Source organism: Falco biarmicus, chromosome 15 (assembly GCF_023638135.1).
Source record: "Falco biarmicus isolate bFalBia1 chromosome 15, bFalBia1.pri, whole genome shotgun sequence".
NCBI lineage: Eukaryota > Metazoa > Chordata > Aves > Falconiformes > Falconidae > Falco > Falco biarmicus.
This window is the reverse complement of record NC_079302.1, coordinates 8428519-8445534: the sequence shown is the minus strand read 5'-3', so window position 1 is coordinate 8445534 and position 17016 is coordinate 8428519.

The window sequence follows — 17016 nt, the reverse complement described above, 5'->3', positions numbered from 1 at the left end:
AAAATATTCAACATATTGAAGACATTGGAGCTTCAGTTTTACCAGAAATGCTACCTTGCCAGTGGGTCAGTGCTTATTACTAGTCCATAGAAATGCTAAGCTGGTCAGACAGAAATTGCATCTTGAACAGCAGTCTCACTTCTGAAGTGGGTGTCTTGTCTTCTTAGATGGAGAGGGAAATTGGAGAGGTGGCACTAATCATCTGTTCAAGTTGACTTCAAGTGAAATGGCTGAAACAAAAGGAAATGGGGATATAAGTACAATGGTTAAATGTGACTGGACTATGGCAAGAGAAAGTGCCTGCTTACATATGGCAGTTTTCCTGGTTTGTAGTAGTTTGCTTCCTCTTCATCAGAGAAGGCATAGATGGTGGATAGGGTAGTCAAAGTAACCGCCTGCTGGTACAAGTACTATCCTAGAAGAGACCTAAAGATTGATTTATTGGCTGAGCATTGATTAGGAACTCCAATTTTAGATGCAAACATATACATAGATCCCACAACTTCTTCATTTTGAAGATATATTTCGCTTGTGATTTTGAAATGGACTTGCTACCCTTTAAAATACTTCAGAAAAGGATCCTTATACAGCTGGAATTACACTGTGATCTGTCAGAATCTACATACACTGCATGGCAAATAACATGTGTAGAAGTGGAATTGGCTGGATGAAACATTTTCACACAGCCAAAGTAAAACAATAAGCTGCTTATGGTCACAGCAGCTAAGCAATTCACCTGAATAAGAGCAAAATCTCATTAGGCGGAGATAGCTATGAATAGAGAAAGCACAGACTATGTCCCCTGAGCTTAGCGGGCAGTTTTCATCTGCTGGCTCACTCTTGCTTTGTACAAAGATTCCCGGCTTCGGATGGAGTAGCATGCTATGAATAGCTGCAAAAGTAGTGTAGTTACACTAATGCTGACTTCTGCCTAGGCTAATATTTCCTGCTGAGAAGGAGGAAAAACGCTATACAATGCCATGTAAATATACCGTAGGGAAGCAGAGACATCTAATTTTCCTCTAAGGTAAAGCATAATTCCCTCTCTCCCTTAGGTGATCTGCAGATTATCTCTGAATTTGGCCCTGAACAGCATAGCTTATTGTATTCGTTCTCATAAGAAACTTCAGGAAAACAACATTTTTTGTTTGCTTGAGAGATGCTATACCAAAATTTAAAATTGTAGATTTTTTTTAATGTCTGATGGTTGATTTCTATCCACACTGCTTTGGTATTTTGCAGTATGCCGTGGGCCAGCTAGAAACTGTGGAATTAGTTGCATTTCAAAGATTATATTCATGTACAGCTTAGGAAATACTTTGGGACCTTCTGAAAGAAAAAAACTGTGTATAAAAGTGAGAAACTGATATGTGAAACATCAAAATTCTATTTTTACAGCTAAGCCCTAAACCCTGACAAATAAGGGCTTATCAATGAACCAGTGACAGTTCCTTCACTATTGCAACAGGTGGTGAAATAGCAAAATGTAATGTGACATTTATAATACAACATAAAACAGGTAGGAATAACATAACCCGCAGAACTACTTTTAAAAATTTTGCACATTGCTAAATGGTTTGGGGGTTTGTTTGGTGTTCCCCCAACACACACACACACAAAGCCCCCATCACTTTCTAACAGGAGTCTCAGCAGATAAAAGGAAAATTTTCATCACTGGTGTGCTTGAAACACAAATGGAAGATCACTGTCAGTAAATGTTGTCCTGTCTTTCTATTTTAAGTGCAATGAATAGAATAAATAAACATCGAATGAAAATAAGGGTGTCTTTTTTTTTTTTTTTTTTTAGTGTGGGAGCTGAAGGCATAGAGCAGATTTTGGATGAGGTAAAAGGCTTGAGCTGTCAAAGATTGCTGGCTTCCCAGAATTCCTCTCCCATTTCCCAAGGTTAAACGCATAGCCTCAAGGCAGCTGCTTAGAATGATAAAAGGGGCACTACAGGACAGCAGTGCTCTTTGTAATGTTAATAAACCTTGATTTTGATATCAGATGCAACCCTGGGAAAACCTGCCAGTTTTAGACTTAAAAAATCTAACACTATTTAACAGAAGTTCGTGTAAAGAAGTATTAGTTTGGGAATGGTGATAGGCTAGTTTGAGTGACATATGAAAGCAACAAATACACTCTCTTCTCTGCCTTGTCAAATCTTACTGTTGTTTACCCAGAACAAAAGGAATTGCCCAAGTGCTAATTAAACTGAATGCCATGTTAAAATGCACTGTGAAGTTTCTGCTTTAAATTCAGCTTTTGAGGTTAACTGTCAGCTGAGCTAGAACTCCCCCCAAAAAAATGAATGAGGTGCAGTTTCCCTGAGCTCCCTACCTGCCTGTGAACTCAGTGGCCTGACTGGAGCCAAATCAAGGAGTGTTTTCTTGTGCTAATTCACTGATAAATCTCTGACAAGAGGGTATGGAAATAATTTATTGCAATAAAGGCATAGCCGTAGAACTGTTGATTAGATAGTGTGGAGTTTTATCCAGAAAGAATGTGAACTTTATTAAATGCTTCTCTTCCTAAGGTTGTGCTTAAAAATGACAGACATCTAAATTGTATTGGCCATTAAGTCAGACTGTCATCGTTAGCTAGATATTTCTGAATCAACAATAAATATGTAAGTTAAAACTTCAGGGGAGTGACAGAATAAAGTAAAATGAGACATATTTATGATCAAGGCAGCTGTAAATGAACAATGCATTTTGATCATGTGGAGTTTGGCAAAATGGAGCTCCAGCTTATCCTCACAAAGAAGCTCTGCCTCTTTGAATCCATGACAAAACTCCCACTGACTTGAAAGAGGTTTGGATTTCACCCACCAAGTTGTGCTGAAATCTGAACAAAAGCAAAAAAAAAGGCTCACAGTGCATGGGATGTGAAGCAGTGTTATTCTCCTCCTTCAAATTCACCAGCAAGACTCGTTCCCATAATGGCTACTGAAGAACAGTGCCAAAAAATGCAAAAATAATATATTAAAGAAATCTGAAAACGTTAGTAGTGCACATTGTTACCTGAAGTAATCCTACTATCTACCATCCTGTTACCCTTTTTTTCTTAGAGATTATTCCCAGTGTCTGTCTGGGCTATCTGGGACACTGCTACACTTCTCAAACAACAAAAACTCATGAAGTTCAATGACCAGCAAAACCTCATGAAGTTCGGTGATCAGCTGCAGCCTAGCCACGGGCTGTGCATGCCCACTAGAAGTGCAGTGCAGGTAAGCTACATGTGCAGCTGGGCAAGAACAGAGCACAGGGCCTCAGTGTGGGAACAGAGTTTTGGGTGTGTTTTTTTGAAAAATGTATGTCTTGGCTTTTTACTGAAAATTGGTTAAATTAATTTTGCATAATTCTTCCTTGTTTCCTTAGGAAGATACATATATGTTAAAAAATGTATCACATAAAAATATGTGTATTTTAAAAATATTTTTGGTTTAGGAAATTCTTGCTATACCAAGATTTTTCACCCCACCTTTCCAAGGGAAAAGGCAGCAACAGGAAGGGAATCAGGGAAAACACTTACATGCTTTTTGAATTGTCTTCTTATAATACTGAACTATTTCTCTCCATTTTTCCCATGAAACTTCACAATGGAAAGAAGCAATGGGGAAGATCCAGATATTCCAAAAGCATTCTTGAAACATATTAAAGCAATACTTCAAATTTAATCTGTTGGTTTTTTCTTTAGTAGCAAAAATTTAATAAACAGGGGATAGCTATTACCTAGTGATATGAGATGAGATTTATAAAGCAGGTTACTTTCCTTTTAACTACAGAAGTGAGTAAGGCTTGATTTAATTAATAGTTTCATTGGATACATGTGGCAGTCTATTAAGACAGTGTGTGTTGGCTCCAGGTATATATTAAGTATGTGTCCAAAAATTACTTTATCATAATTAGTAGCATGCCCTCTTAAATAAACATTAGACAGGTTAGAATTTCTATCTGGTTCCTAGCACAAACAGCGAAGGATAGTGACTTAACCTGGGAGAGTGTACCGTGTCTTGCATGGTATGTTTTGGGTTTTTGGGAGAACTCAAGTGTTCCCAGAACTTGATCTCACATTTGTAATCCCAGAAACACTCAGGCATTACTGTGGAATTCCCCTTTTGTTCTGGAAAATTCTGACTACTCATTGCTAAATGCACATTTCTACTACCACTTAGGGGTTTTGGTTTTTCTTTCAAACCCCATTTTTTTCATCAAAGCATAGCTTCAGCTGTCTTTTGGGGGCTTCCCCCAAATGAGCCAGTGTTACCCTCCCCTTGTGCAGTTAGCACCCCCTGTCAGCAGTGCAGCAAATTAGCATCCAGTGACCCTGTGCAACTTCAAAGAGACCATAGAGTTAACATTAGATGCAAACAAATATATTAGAATAAAAACTCCTCCTTTATTCTGGAAAAGCTGGAACTTTGCTCCAAATGAAGCTTACGTTCTCATCTCAAGCTATTTTCTACTGTTGAAACAGCAGGACGCTCTGGTTAAAGCTGCTGTGCTGTTTATACTTCACATGGAGCAGCACTTTAAAACATGATCAGTACAGCAGTGCTACATCTCCTTGGCAATATCCACAGGTGAACTGCTCTTCAACAACTCCTTTAATGTCTCAAATACATCAAAGCCTTTTTCTCAGCACCCGGCACTTTGAGCACCTCATTTATCTATTACTGCAGAACACTTTTGTAAATATATACGTCCACATTCTGGTATATATTCTTACTTATTTCAGTTTTTTCTTATCTTTTGGGTTTTGCAGAAGTTTATCACTGAAAGAGAGCTTTTCTCCCAGGCAATCTGAGAATAGTGACCATCTGGAGTTTCAGTACTCCAGGTGGAAGATAACTAAACAGAACAACCCCCTCCCCCCTTTCTCTAACAATACAACAATCCAGCATAACATAATACAATTCTTTCCATACAGAAAGAAGGAGGAGTAAGAGTGCAATGCTTGTGACGCTGTGAGTGCTTGTGATAGTATTTAAAGAGTAACTAGATGTCATTCAGATACTATGACTGCAGGAGAACCTACAGACCTCAGAACAGAAGGAATACCAAATTCTAGGTTATCAGGAATAGCTCCATTTTGTTAAAAAAAGCATGTGAGAACTCTCCACTTGTGGAAATAGGGGGCTACATTTTCATATGCAGCAGGAATCTTTATGTTCTTATTCTCTCTTGTTTTGCTTCACTATCGCAATGTCTGTTCTGCAACTCTGTCCAGCGTGGAGCTTGTTCTCACCCTGTTCTTCCAGGGCTTGCAGTTTACTGGAATGAAAATTCAGGTCAACATGTAAGACATAGGAATGATCAAGTCTGAGCCTAAGCCTCAGGGTAATGTCCTATTTCTCCAAGCAAAATCTCCTTTTTCTTATGAATTAATGGTTTGTCTGGTCACCATCGATCTTTCTTCAGCTGATCTTTTCTTCATTGATCTTTTCTCAGCAAGAGAAATGCCAGTCAGCTAATACACTGATCTCAAGCCGAGTATAAATAGAGTCAGTGTCTCGTACTCTTTCTTAGAGGGTATTTGGTAGTCTGTTCCTTCAGCGCTTGTTCATCTGTCTTTTTCATGTAGAATAGTCCTTGAGCAGTATCACTGATTTCAGGAAAATTATATTAAAGTATCGGATACTTGGTTGAAGACTCACATGGTTCTGGTATTTGAAAAGGAAAAGAAAGGAGTGACTGCCTGGTGTCTTGAGTATCTGCACCGGGCTGTTATTTCATCTTGTGTTTGAGTATCTTGGCTGTATAAGAAATTTACCTGACGTTATGGGGGAAAACCCCAAGCTGTTACAAGTGAAACGTAATAAATTTATTGAGCTGACTTATTGATGTACCTTTAAAGCCCCTTTGGGTATGTAAATACAAATAAAGCACAACATTAAATATTTATTCACGTATAAATTTCTTCTTCAATTAAAATAACTAAACCAATTTGAATATGCTTTACTTTCTTTGCTTTCTAAAGAAACAATAATAAAATTAAGAGATGTTTTAAAAACCATCTCCACATGTTGTATTTTTCATTTTATTGGAATAAAGTTCTCTAGTAGATGTATGGAGAGCTACCATATGTATCACTAGTACAAAGTTACAAGCATTCTGTACAGCTGAACTCTATTTGACCATCAGAGGAAGAAAAAAAAGGTATAAAGGACCATTATAACAGATCTCAATTTTTTTCTTCTATTCCAACCTTAGTACTTTAGTACAGAGATAGCTCCATCAATCATTTAAAACCACTGACCATACCTTGCACCAGCTATCAGCCGTAGTTCATACTGAGCTTTCTGTGTGCTCCAAATGGCTTTACATTTTATGTGGAAAGCTGGGTTGAAAATTTATAGTTACTTTCCTTCTGACACCTGGATTTCCCACCTGGAAAATAAACTCCTTTAACTACTTTAAATCTTCATGAATTTCTTGCTTTCTTGATCTCAGAGGGCTAGATCGTGACTGCTACTGCCTGCCCATGCCATGAAGTAATAATCCTATTCCGCTGTGTGTGAGTCTACCTGATTCATAGGCTCCAGACACAAAGCAATAAGCAGACACTGTATCCCCATTTAAACCCAGATTCTCAAAAATAGTTAGGAATCTAACAACTCAATTTCAAAGGGAATTTGATGCCCAGATGGATCTGAGAGTATCAGCTCTCCTTCCTGCCCCAAGGTAGATAAATGGGGACAAGAGAAAAGTGCAGGTGAGTTTGTTAACGTCTGTTCTAGCCAGCAGAGTATTGTGTTTTGTTGTTAGTATAGGCTAGGAAGAAACAATTTGTTTCCTACTATTCTACAATGAAACCATTTATTTTCTAGTATTCTTCATAAAATCTTTCATTGGGTTATTTAGTTTCAGGCTCAGAAGACAGCATTTTCAGCTTTCAGTACCTGTCTGTCTATACCATTGTTAATGCTACTAGGTACATCCTAAACCTCACTTACACAGCTATATATAGCTATATGGATGTCTTGAAAATAATTCTGTTTATAGACACCAGTGTTTTTAGAGAGGGTTGTCTTTGTCACTGTTATCTGTCTGAAAACTCCAGCTACAGTATAAGAAAACCCTCACAGGCATCCCCATGGAAGAGGATGTGCAAACATAAAATGAGTCAGTCAGAACTGGTAAGTTACAGAAGTTTCAACCTTAATAATAAACTGCACAGGTCTCTGAAGTGAGATTCTTTCTTGCCATATTTGCTTGATATGATTCAATGATTGCCTTGTCCCATTCTCGGCACATCCAGAGGAAAATATAAGGAAGAAATTTATGATGAGAATTGTGAAACACTGGAACAGGTTGCCCAGGGAGTGGTAGATGCTGCATCCCTGGAAACATTCAGGGTCAGGCTGGACAGGGCTCTGAGCAACCTCATGTTGAAGATGTCCCCACTCATTGCAAGGCGGTTGGACTAGATGATCTTTAAAGGTCCTTTCCAACCCTTCCAACCCCAAAACATTCTGTGAAGTGGCAGACCTTGGCTCCCAAATGGCACAACCTTTTCCACCTTTCAAATCCATCAGTTTCCACCTTCTGTATCTGGGAACTCCTCTCGTATTTGAAGAGGTACTGTGTAACAGTGAGGGAAGGCTTGAAAGATGTTATCAAAATTTCTATGATACACTTCCACAAAAAGCGTTGCAGCTTATTTTCACGGCAGAACTTCAGACTTAGGAGGTCTGAAGGGCCATAAATCCACTGCAGGCACAATCCACAGAGAATAAAGCAAAGTAATTACTAAGATATTGGGTGATCGTGTATCAGGTGCTTTGAGGATTTAAAATGGTGCTTCCAGAAGTACCTCCTCCAAACTGCAACTATTATTTCGTGTTGGGTTTATTCAGAGGCTCACCTCATTATGTTCACCTGGAAGTCAAACCTGATCTAATGCACTGGGCCACTGTCTCTAACACACTTTACCTACAGCTTCATACCATGGAAGTTAAAAATAAACTACAGCTTATTCCACTTACTGAAATGTCAGTCCACATGTCATGGGGCTTATTAGCATATTGAGAATGTTCTTCATGCCATAACACTAGGGCATGACTCTGATGTAAAAATGAAATGGAACTATTTAAATTGACTTGGATACTTATTAAGGAGAGGGTTTCATTTAATTCCCTTTTCTATTTTTCTCTCCTTTATAGAAGCAGCCATCTGGGCTTGATAGGAGGTAGGGCAATGACAAGTCTATTCTGTGAAAAACACTAATTTTTAAAGCACTATTACCAAATGAGACTCAATAGATAGAGTGTGTAAGTGAAAAGTGATTTGCCTTGTGGAAAAAAAAATACACTCTAGCTGTATGCTATAGGGATCTTATGATGCTAATTGGAAAACTCAAATTTGTAGACATTTGCAAGTTGAACAGGTGACAATAACTGGTGATAACCAAGGACTAATTATCTCAACTGGGAATTAACCATCAGGTCTTCTGAGCCAAATAAAAGGGGAGGGGAAGCTTGGAATAGCAATGTGTCCTATTTATGTTGAAAGAATTAGCAGGATTTTATGTGGGATTAAAAAAAAAAAGTTGAATGAAACAAATACTCTAGGCTAGTACTATGTGTGATTGCTGTGGTTCCATTTCTTAAAGAATTTCAGAGCTTAGACTGGGGAGAATGGAGGGAAATAATAATGCAGAGCTGTATGATTTGCTTGCTCAAAAAAAGATCTCTTTGTTCTCTTCTGAATTCTACTAAAGTGAAAAAAGAGGTAGGTTAGCAGTTCTTAGAATTAAAACTATTTACTTGAAATTATTATTATCTATTATTCGCTAAAAATGTATGCTGTGGCATAGGTCTTTGGCTAAGAAAGAGTAAGCTGTTACAGATTTCTAGAAAAAAAAGGGCAGTGAGATATGAGACCTAGGTAGTGCAAAATACAGAGCAGCCAGAGTTGTATGTGTAGACGTACCTACTACAGGCTTCAAAAAAATCATAGTTGGATGCGGTACAGATAAAGTACGCACTGGTAATTCCACCTTGCCTCTAACTTCCTTCACCTTAATGCTTATTGTAAAACTTAAATTCTAATGAGTATGGGTGAAAAAAAAATTTGGCCCTGGAGGGAAACCGGAAAATGGTAAAACAGCAAATGAGCTATAGCAAACTGATTTCTGAGTATATCACCTTTCTCCTTCTTTCTTACCATCAACCCAGGTATTTTATTCTTACATTTTCTTTTCCTGACACACCATGTGAACAAAAGTGACAGCACTTTAAAAATAATATCAAATTCTGAAAGCAGTCAGAACCCTAAATTGTAATTTCAGTCTTTGACATTGGAAACAAACATACAAGACAATTGTTAGTATTCTGCATTGTGCAGATAAAGAGTTAGACTAGCAAATTCTTCTGAGACACATGCCTGATAAGATTATAAATTAGGTTCTACAGAGAAAATACATTTAAAGAGAGATTTAATTGTTTGCCAATAAAAATCTCATGTTGCATGGAGATTTCAGAGCTCATTTTAACAGTTGTTACTATTCAAACGCCTTGTTTTAACACTTTAAGCTTTTGTTTGTTTGTTTTGGTTTAATGAATTCATTGTTCTAACTCAAAACTTCACTATTCTTCTGACTTTTGTGTCTGGTTTAAGATTTTACTTCTTTTGCAAATACTGTACTGCTGTACAATAGATGGAAAATGTGGTGCGTAAGTACAAATCTTTTTGACTTGTTAGACTTAAAAAAAGCTTAAGTGTGAATGTCTGAAACACTGTGCTCAAGATTTTCTGCCATGTATTGTTGGGTAGCTTATCTGTGGCATGTTTATGACTTCTTTTTTGTGCATGTAAACTCTGGTGTTAGAATTTCATGCTCATTGAAACTATTGACAAAGTCAAAACAGAAAAGCAGGAGTACATAAGAATGTGTTCATTTTCATTCAGGTGTATAGATGCCTGGGTAAGACAGTGTGTAACCTCAGGTGATTCTAAACTCTTGCAAATGTGATAGAAGCTGCATCAGAAATTTGTGAAAAGCTCAGAAATATTTTCAAGTTAGTATTTGGATAAACTGAGTTAGCATCCAAGGATTTTTATCTTTAGCTCTACCATTCAGCTTTAGGAAGATGTTTTTGAACAAAAAGGACAAAATATTTGCTATGTTCTCCTAGCCTGAAGTAACAGGTGACAATGTGGGCAATCTGCTCTAGAAGCATGAGCCTATGAACGTAGTAACACAGGTGCCCCTTTACTGGAGACTAACATCTGAGGGTCTTATCTAAATCCCATTAAAATAATGAAAAAAACATTGACAGGTCTTTGAATCAGGCCCATTGCAAATCCCAGTTCTTTAGGGTTCATATACCACAGACTGTTAGCGATTCAGCTTGTAAATATAATTTCCATATTTATCCACTAATCAACATTGGTAATCTATTGAAATCACCATGTCTGTGAACTCACAGTGAAAGATGAGGAGGATTTCTGCTAAGGCATTAGCCAGATTTTCTTCACATCATCACTTCAGCCTTATAGTTTCACATACTTAACCTTCTGTTTCTAACAAACTTCATCCCTTGCATCAAAGGGCTTTAGGACATCCATTTTTTGCTGACACACTCATGCTGTGCTTTATTTATGCATCATCAAAGATGGTACTGCCCAAAAGGTGAACGACCTTTCTCCCCTTTAACTCATTTCCTGAGTAGACCGATATCATCTAACTTCAAACACCGACAAATGTAAATTGAGGTCCGTGAAATTAGAAAAGTGCTGAACTAGAGTACACAGAAAAGTGTGACATTCTCCTGTTGTGAATAACAATCTAATATAATATCTTCCATAATGAGAAACTTGGATGTTGGATATGCTTTACCTATTTGTGATGTACATAGTAAAACCTTTCTAATGCTCTTAGTGCACAGAGAAGTTGCACACCCCAAACTCTATTAATGCTACTTTTGTATATCCAACACTAGTGAGAATAGACTGTTTGCAAGGTTAAACCAAGGGTCAGAACACTCTTTTGAACTTCCTTGCAGCCGTTGCTCATAGTATAGCTACTTCAGTGGTGGCCATGTACTTGCTGAGGTACGGAATTCCTGACTAGATATTTAGAATTGTAATATAAAAGCAAAAGCTTCTCAGAACATTTCTTATAGCCTTCAACATAAATTATTAAAGGAGGAGGCTTCCAGAATCTTAAAAGATAACAATCTTTTTCTGAGTTTGTAGATTCAGAGGAAATAATGAGAGGGCAGCTGTGCCTGATATCCATTTCAGAGAATTCCTGATAAATTTTCAGATAGCTTTTTCTGTTGATTGTTTACATATGAGTGTCTTGGTCTATGAGAAAGTGGCTTTTTATTTTGGTTTTTGAATATATCATTATACAGTTTTCAAGCACACTCTCCAGTGTTTGCAATTAGCTCAAGTTGAGTGGAAAAGAAAAATGGGAATTAAAGAAGCCACTCTAATCTTTTTCTAGTCACATTTTTTTTCTGCTCCACTTTTGACTGAAAATGGACTGGCTTTCACTTGGAATTCAGTAGACATTACTAAACTGTGGTGAAATTTCAGTTTGTTTGGTTTATTGATAGTGTAGGACAGAAAAAGAAGAAAAAATAAATCATTTCGGTTTTATTTCATGTGCCTTTATACATATACAGAGCTAATTAGCACTACGTTCGCATAAGCTAACCTCACTGATAAAACAGTCTCTTGTTCACTATGAGAAACACAATCGTCCATAGTATGTAGATTGAGTAATTAAACACCCAATATGTGGTCCTGATTCTGGGAACACTTAAGTATATCTATAATTTGGCATGCATGAGAAGTCTTACTGACTCTAAAAATACTACTCCCAAAAGTAAAGTTACTATTTCTGGGAACAGTCTTAAAGTGCATTAATTTAAAAGATGGATTTGCAAATAAGTTGAATTGCCAGTGTACCGTGTGTCTACAGGACCATGGACTGAGACTGAGTTTGCAGCTGTCACTCACAAGTCTATATACAGTTCTGCTTTCTTTTTCCTCATACACAGGTGGCTTCCATTTGGCATTTCATAGCATTCCACCAGAGGTTTATGCTAGCCAGGGTAGCAGGTGACTCGACACAACAGTGTTGTAACGTGTGCTGTATCATCTTTTGATGCTCTGGATTTTGGTGTTCAATGGGAAACAACAATAAATTCATGGAGCTTTACTGCCTCTGCCAAATGTGACATCTTTCAGAGTATAACATGCTGAAAAGCTTGCACAATCTGTGCCAACTGCATGATTTAGCTGCTATAAAATCCCTCTGAATCAAAACCATTTTGAAATAAAGAAGAACCAGCCTGAGAATTTCATTGCACTGTTGGATATCCACTCAGAGATCAATCACCTGTCCTCATTCTGTATTCCTGCTGTATTTTTCAGCTTAATCTTTTCTGCAGCTTACCTATTTCATTAAGACTGGAATTTTAAAAGACTATCAATTGCATGCAGAGGCAGAGAGTCGGGAGTGAGAAGTGTTAGAATCTGAACAGCACAGTTCTGAACAAATTGTACTGTACCATTAAAAAGGCAATCTTTTTCTTTTTTGTTTCTGTGGGACTGTGTAATGCCCAGATATGCTCAGTATAAGCATTCCAGGGTTTGGCATTCCTGAATTCTGTCCCACTCTGAGATCACCTTACTGCAGAAAAGCAGGGCTGGCTGCAAGAGAACAGGTTAGCCTGCCTGATTCTCTGCAGTTGTCCCATCCAGGCAGTTTTATACAGTACTCCTCACATTTCAAACAACCTGTGGATGTCCGGCCCTGGAATCTCAACCAAAAAAGCAACTTGTTCAGAAATTAAGTAAAAAGAAAATCAGATACGGTTTTTAGAAGATCCTTTTGGATCTATATCTGATCTTCTAAGTTTTAAGCAAAAACAAAAATTAAATGACAAAGAAAAATACTAAAGAGTGCCTTTGAGGATGGTACATGAAATAGTTGGTGGTGTTTCAGCAAAGGACTTTTTGTGTGTAGGAACTGTTGCACTGAAAAGGTGTTTAAACAACAAAGAGTGATGCATAATATTTGAATCATGCATAAGAATTATAATCAGTATATTAATTTGTTGGTTCACTCTGTGAAACATTTCTAAAAAACCCACTCTAGAACAGACTATGAAAATGATAAATTATCATTGCAACATCTGATCAAAAATTCAGTAAGTTAATTAATGCTCCTTTTGTCCTAATAGGTTATGTAATGAGAAGCAAGTTTGCTAAATTAAGCATAGTAAAAAAAAATTATCACCAGTTTTATTCAGAAGTTCTTAGAAGATCTAATAACATGGAAACGTACCTGTGTGAACTGTTCATGTGCATGTGTGTGTGTATAATTCTGCTGTTAGACCTGTGAGGTCTTATGACTGTGATTTTGGCTGCTAGCAGTAGTTACCCAAATTATTTGTCATCACCTGTTTAGAATATTTGATTATAAATTTACATAGGAAAGGCAACAGCCTATAATGAGAGTATAAATCACCTTGGAATAGTGCCTTGACTGGAATGAAAGTCAGTACCCCTTGTATTCAGCCTGAGAGCATGCTAATAGTGGTGCATATTTATTTCTAGGCCATGTAATTAAAAGCAATTTGAAGAACTAATGTTCCAGCAAGTAGAATAATGACTGGGGAGCAAAGTACAGATAAAAATACCTTCTTCCTTTTCATCATGTACTGTTTGATCTTGACTTTCCACTTTTTCTAGCATTTATTTTATGATCACCTGGTCCTGAGTCTATCACGAAGCTAATTCTGAAGCATTCTGAATCTAATCATTGTCTCCTTTCTCTTTATTAAACATGTGTTCTGTTGAGAGAGCAAATTACTCTTTTCCTTGTGGCCACAGCACAGAAGAAACACAGGTGAGATCAGTTGATGGCAATAGATGGCAACTGAAAAAGTACTTGTTAAAAAGGCCATAGATCAGGGATCATAGAAGGAATTTAGTGGTCGCAAGTACCCAAAAGGGAACAGGATTTTCCATTGGTACAGATGCAACAATTAACACTTGGGAAGACACTGTACTGTGTCAAAGGCAGACGGGTCGCTGGATCTCTTTATGCACCTCCATCAGCTTAATAGGAATTTACTTCAGACCAAAATAAGGGGAGAAGAAGGTGACATGAAGCATAGTCTGAGTGTGAGCCTTTGCTCCTGGGACATACAGCTTCAGTGGAGAGACTGCACCAGAGTCACTGACTGCAAAACGCTCTGACGCAGACCCCTGTCGTGTCATGCATTTGTGGGATTGCTAAGAGAGAAAGAGAAAAATTAACTAATTTCAGTTGATGTTTCAGAAATTACTTTCAGCTGCTTCCTACAGAATCTACAAAAGTTCATTGCAATACAGCTCATCACAAGATGTCTGGCACTTTTCTGTGTTTACTAATTTGACTTGGGTCATCACTACAGTTCAGCCGGGGGTCTAAAGCAGACCATGTAACTGGGTTAGGTATTGAGCTTCTGTAAATCCAAGTGCTAAAGCAGCACTGAATTTCAGAAAGATGAGTTAAGTGTGCAGCTATGTCTAAGTAACCATTCATTGACTAATTGAAACATATGATGGTCAAAATTCAGACTGCATGTACATTTACTGCCATTTGTAAAAACATTCTGCTTGTACTGGTGGTGTGTGTTGATTACAAGACCATGTATTTATAGAGAAAATGCTAAAGTTCTTCATTTGATCAAATCCATGAGAAAATTCTGGGCAACATTTACAAACAGATTCCCAACGAGCAATGCTGGCCGGGCCTGCCTGCGGGTTTCCTCACGGGGAAGGTGGGAAGCGAAGGCAGCCAGCTTCCGTGGGCACCGCGCTGCCACGTGCCGCTTCCCTTCTCCGCTGAGGGAGCTGTGAGGAGAAGCCAAGTCCCTCGCTGGCTGCCCGAATGCCTCAGTGGCAAGCGGGGACTGAGCCTGGCATGGTGCCCTCTGCTCGCCTGAAAGGGCTGCAGGTCTTCTCCAAAAGGCAGGACAGGGGTTCCCCTGGCACGGGGTGGGTGCTGGGGTGGTCCCAGTGGCGGCATGCCCCCCAAGTGCAGAGGCAGTGGGGGCAGAGGCGCACCGGGCGCGGTGCTGCGCAGCCCTCCGTCAGGCCGGGGTCGGCAGTCATTGTGGCTCCTGTGGGCCACAGGGGAGGGGACAAGTAATAAGGGATTTTCTTTAAGATGTAGCTTGGTGTGTCCAGCATTCACACATGGTACGATCATGTGGAATCAGTGCTGCTGCTTTTAGCTTGGTTTTCAGTCTTGGCAATTTCACATGGCTGGTTTTGTTATTGCAGCAAATTTTTCCTGTTAGATTTTGAACAGGCCTTGGTCCAGATGCAGTAGTGATGTTTGTTTCTGCTGTGACTCAGGATTTCATCTGAGGCAGTCAATCTCTATTTCTTGAATTTTTTTTCCTTTTTTTTGTTGTGCAGCACTTCTTCATTGCATGATTTTAAATCTCCCTTTAGAGGTTTTTTTTCCTCCCTCATTTTCCCACTCTAATCAAAAGAAATAGGTACAGTTTGTTCTGTCTCTTAATGACTGTTTTTAGTCTAAGTATTTATGGCCTTTACAGGACCAGAGTTAATACTGTATGATGTCAATATTCTTCCAACATAGTTATGCAGCCGTCTTACATTTATGACCTTTTCCCCCTATAATTAGTTCCAGCTGAAATTAGATTCAGTGAGAGCCTCGCTCCAATTACAGACAAATCTGAATAAAACTGATTCCACTGTGGTTGTCTGGAGGAAAAGAAGGGAAAAAAAGAAGAAAAAACCCTTTCCAGTTTCACTGTAGATAACTAAGCTTCGCATCTCTGCAGTACGTCTGCACTTTATAAAAGGGAAAAGGGTTTAAGGGCCAGCCCTGTAGAGAGCAGAAAATTCTCAGCTCTACCAACAACTTTGAGCAAAATCCCCTTCAGTTTTTCATGCCACCTCTTGTCTGTTGTTTACTCTGTCTTCCCTGGGGCAGGAACAGCCTCAGTATATATTAGTCTCAATGTCTCCAAATGCTGAAGTGGGCAGCAGCAGGTGCTGCACAATGCCTGTGTGTTTGCAAAAGATCTCTGCTCTGATAACGTGAGGTAACTCAGGAACACATTCATGGTCACATATCTGCACTGTGGTGCAGGTATGTGTTTCAGTACATACCCGGAGGTCCTTATTCCTGGCAAAGATGGGTTCAGATGCCTATGGCAAGCAAGCTGGGGACATGTCAGCTACCTGTGCACCCTCCCTTTCTTTGGGAAGAAACGGGATGCTTGGGGATGAGGACAAAAAGAAAAGCCAAAGCACCTTACAATGTAGACATAGCCAAAGTGGTTTTTACTCCTAACAGCTTGGGTGAGTCTGCATATTAGCCCTTTAATACAGATTTGCCAGTGTGTGCAGCACAGCTGTAATACAAATAGTAGTGATGAGCCTTGAGATCCACACATAAAATTCCCAGGTGCTGACTGCCACAAAGAATTATGTGAGAAATGCAAGGAGTTGCTTTGAAATCAAAGCTGTACTTTGTATTAGCCAAATGCATCAAAAATAACATAAAGCCTTTTTGCCATTATCTGAGATATTTAGCTGGGATTAAATGTTTGTGTACCTTATATGGGTTTGCAGCTGGGTTTATGCTTTTATCACCTCTAGATTGGATTACTATAATCCTTTATTTGCACATTATCCTCAGCTCTTTTTTTTTCACCTTCTTTTTTTGGAAGCTGGATCAGTACAGAAAACCAAAAATTGATTTCTGGTGCCCAGAGGAGTAAATTGCCTCTTATCTGCTCTGAAATCATTGTCATATTGGGTTCTGATTCCAATCCAAATTGATCTTCAAATTAGATTTTGGATCAATAATAGTCTTATAATGGAATGACACTGTTAAGGCTCCTACCAGCTGCTATGACCCATAGAAGCTGATGAAAGAGTCTCATCACAGTCTATAATCTCAGAAAAATTAATGCACATCCAGTTCCATTAACTCGCTGCTATCTTTTCTGTCAGGGCAATAATG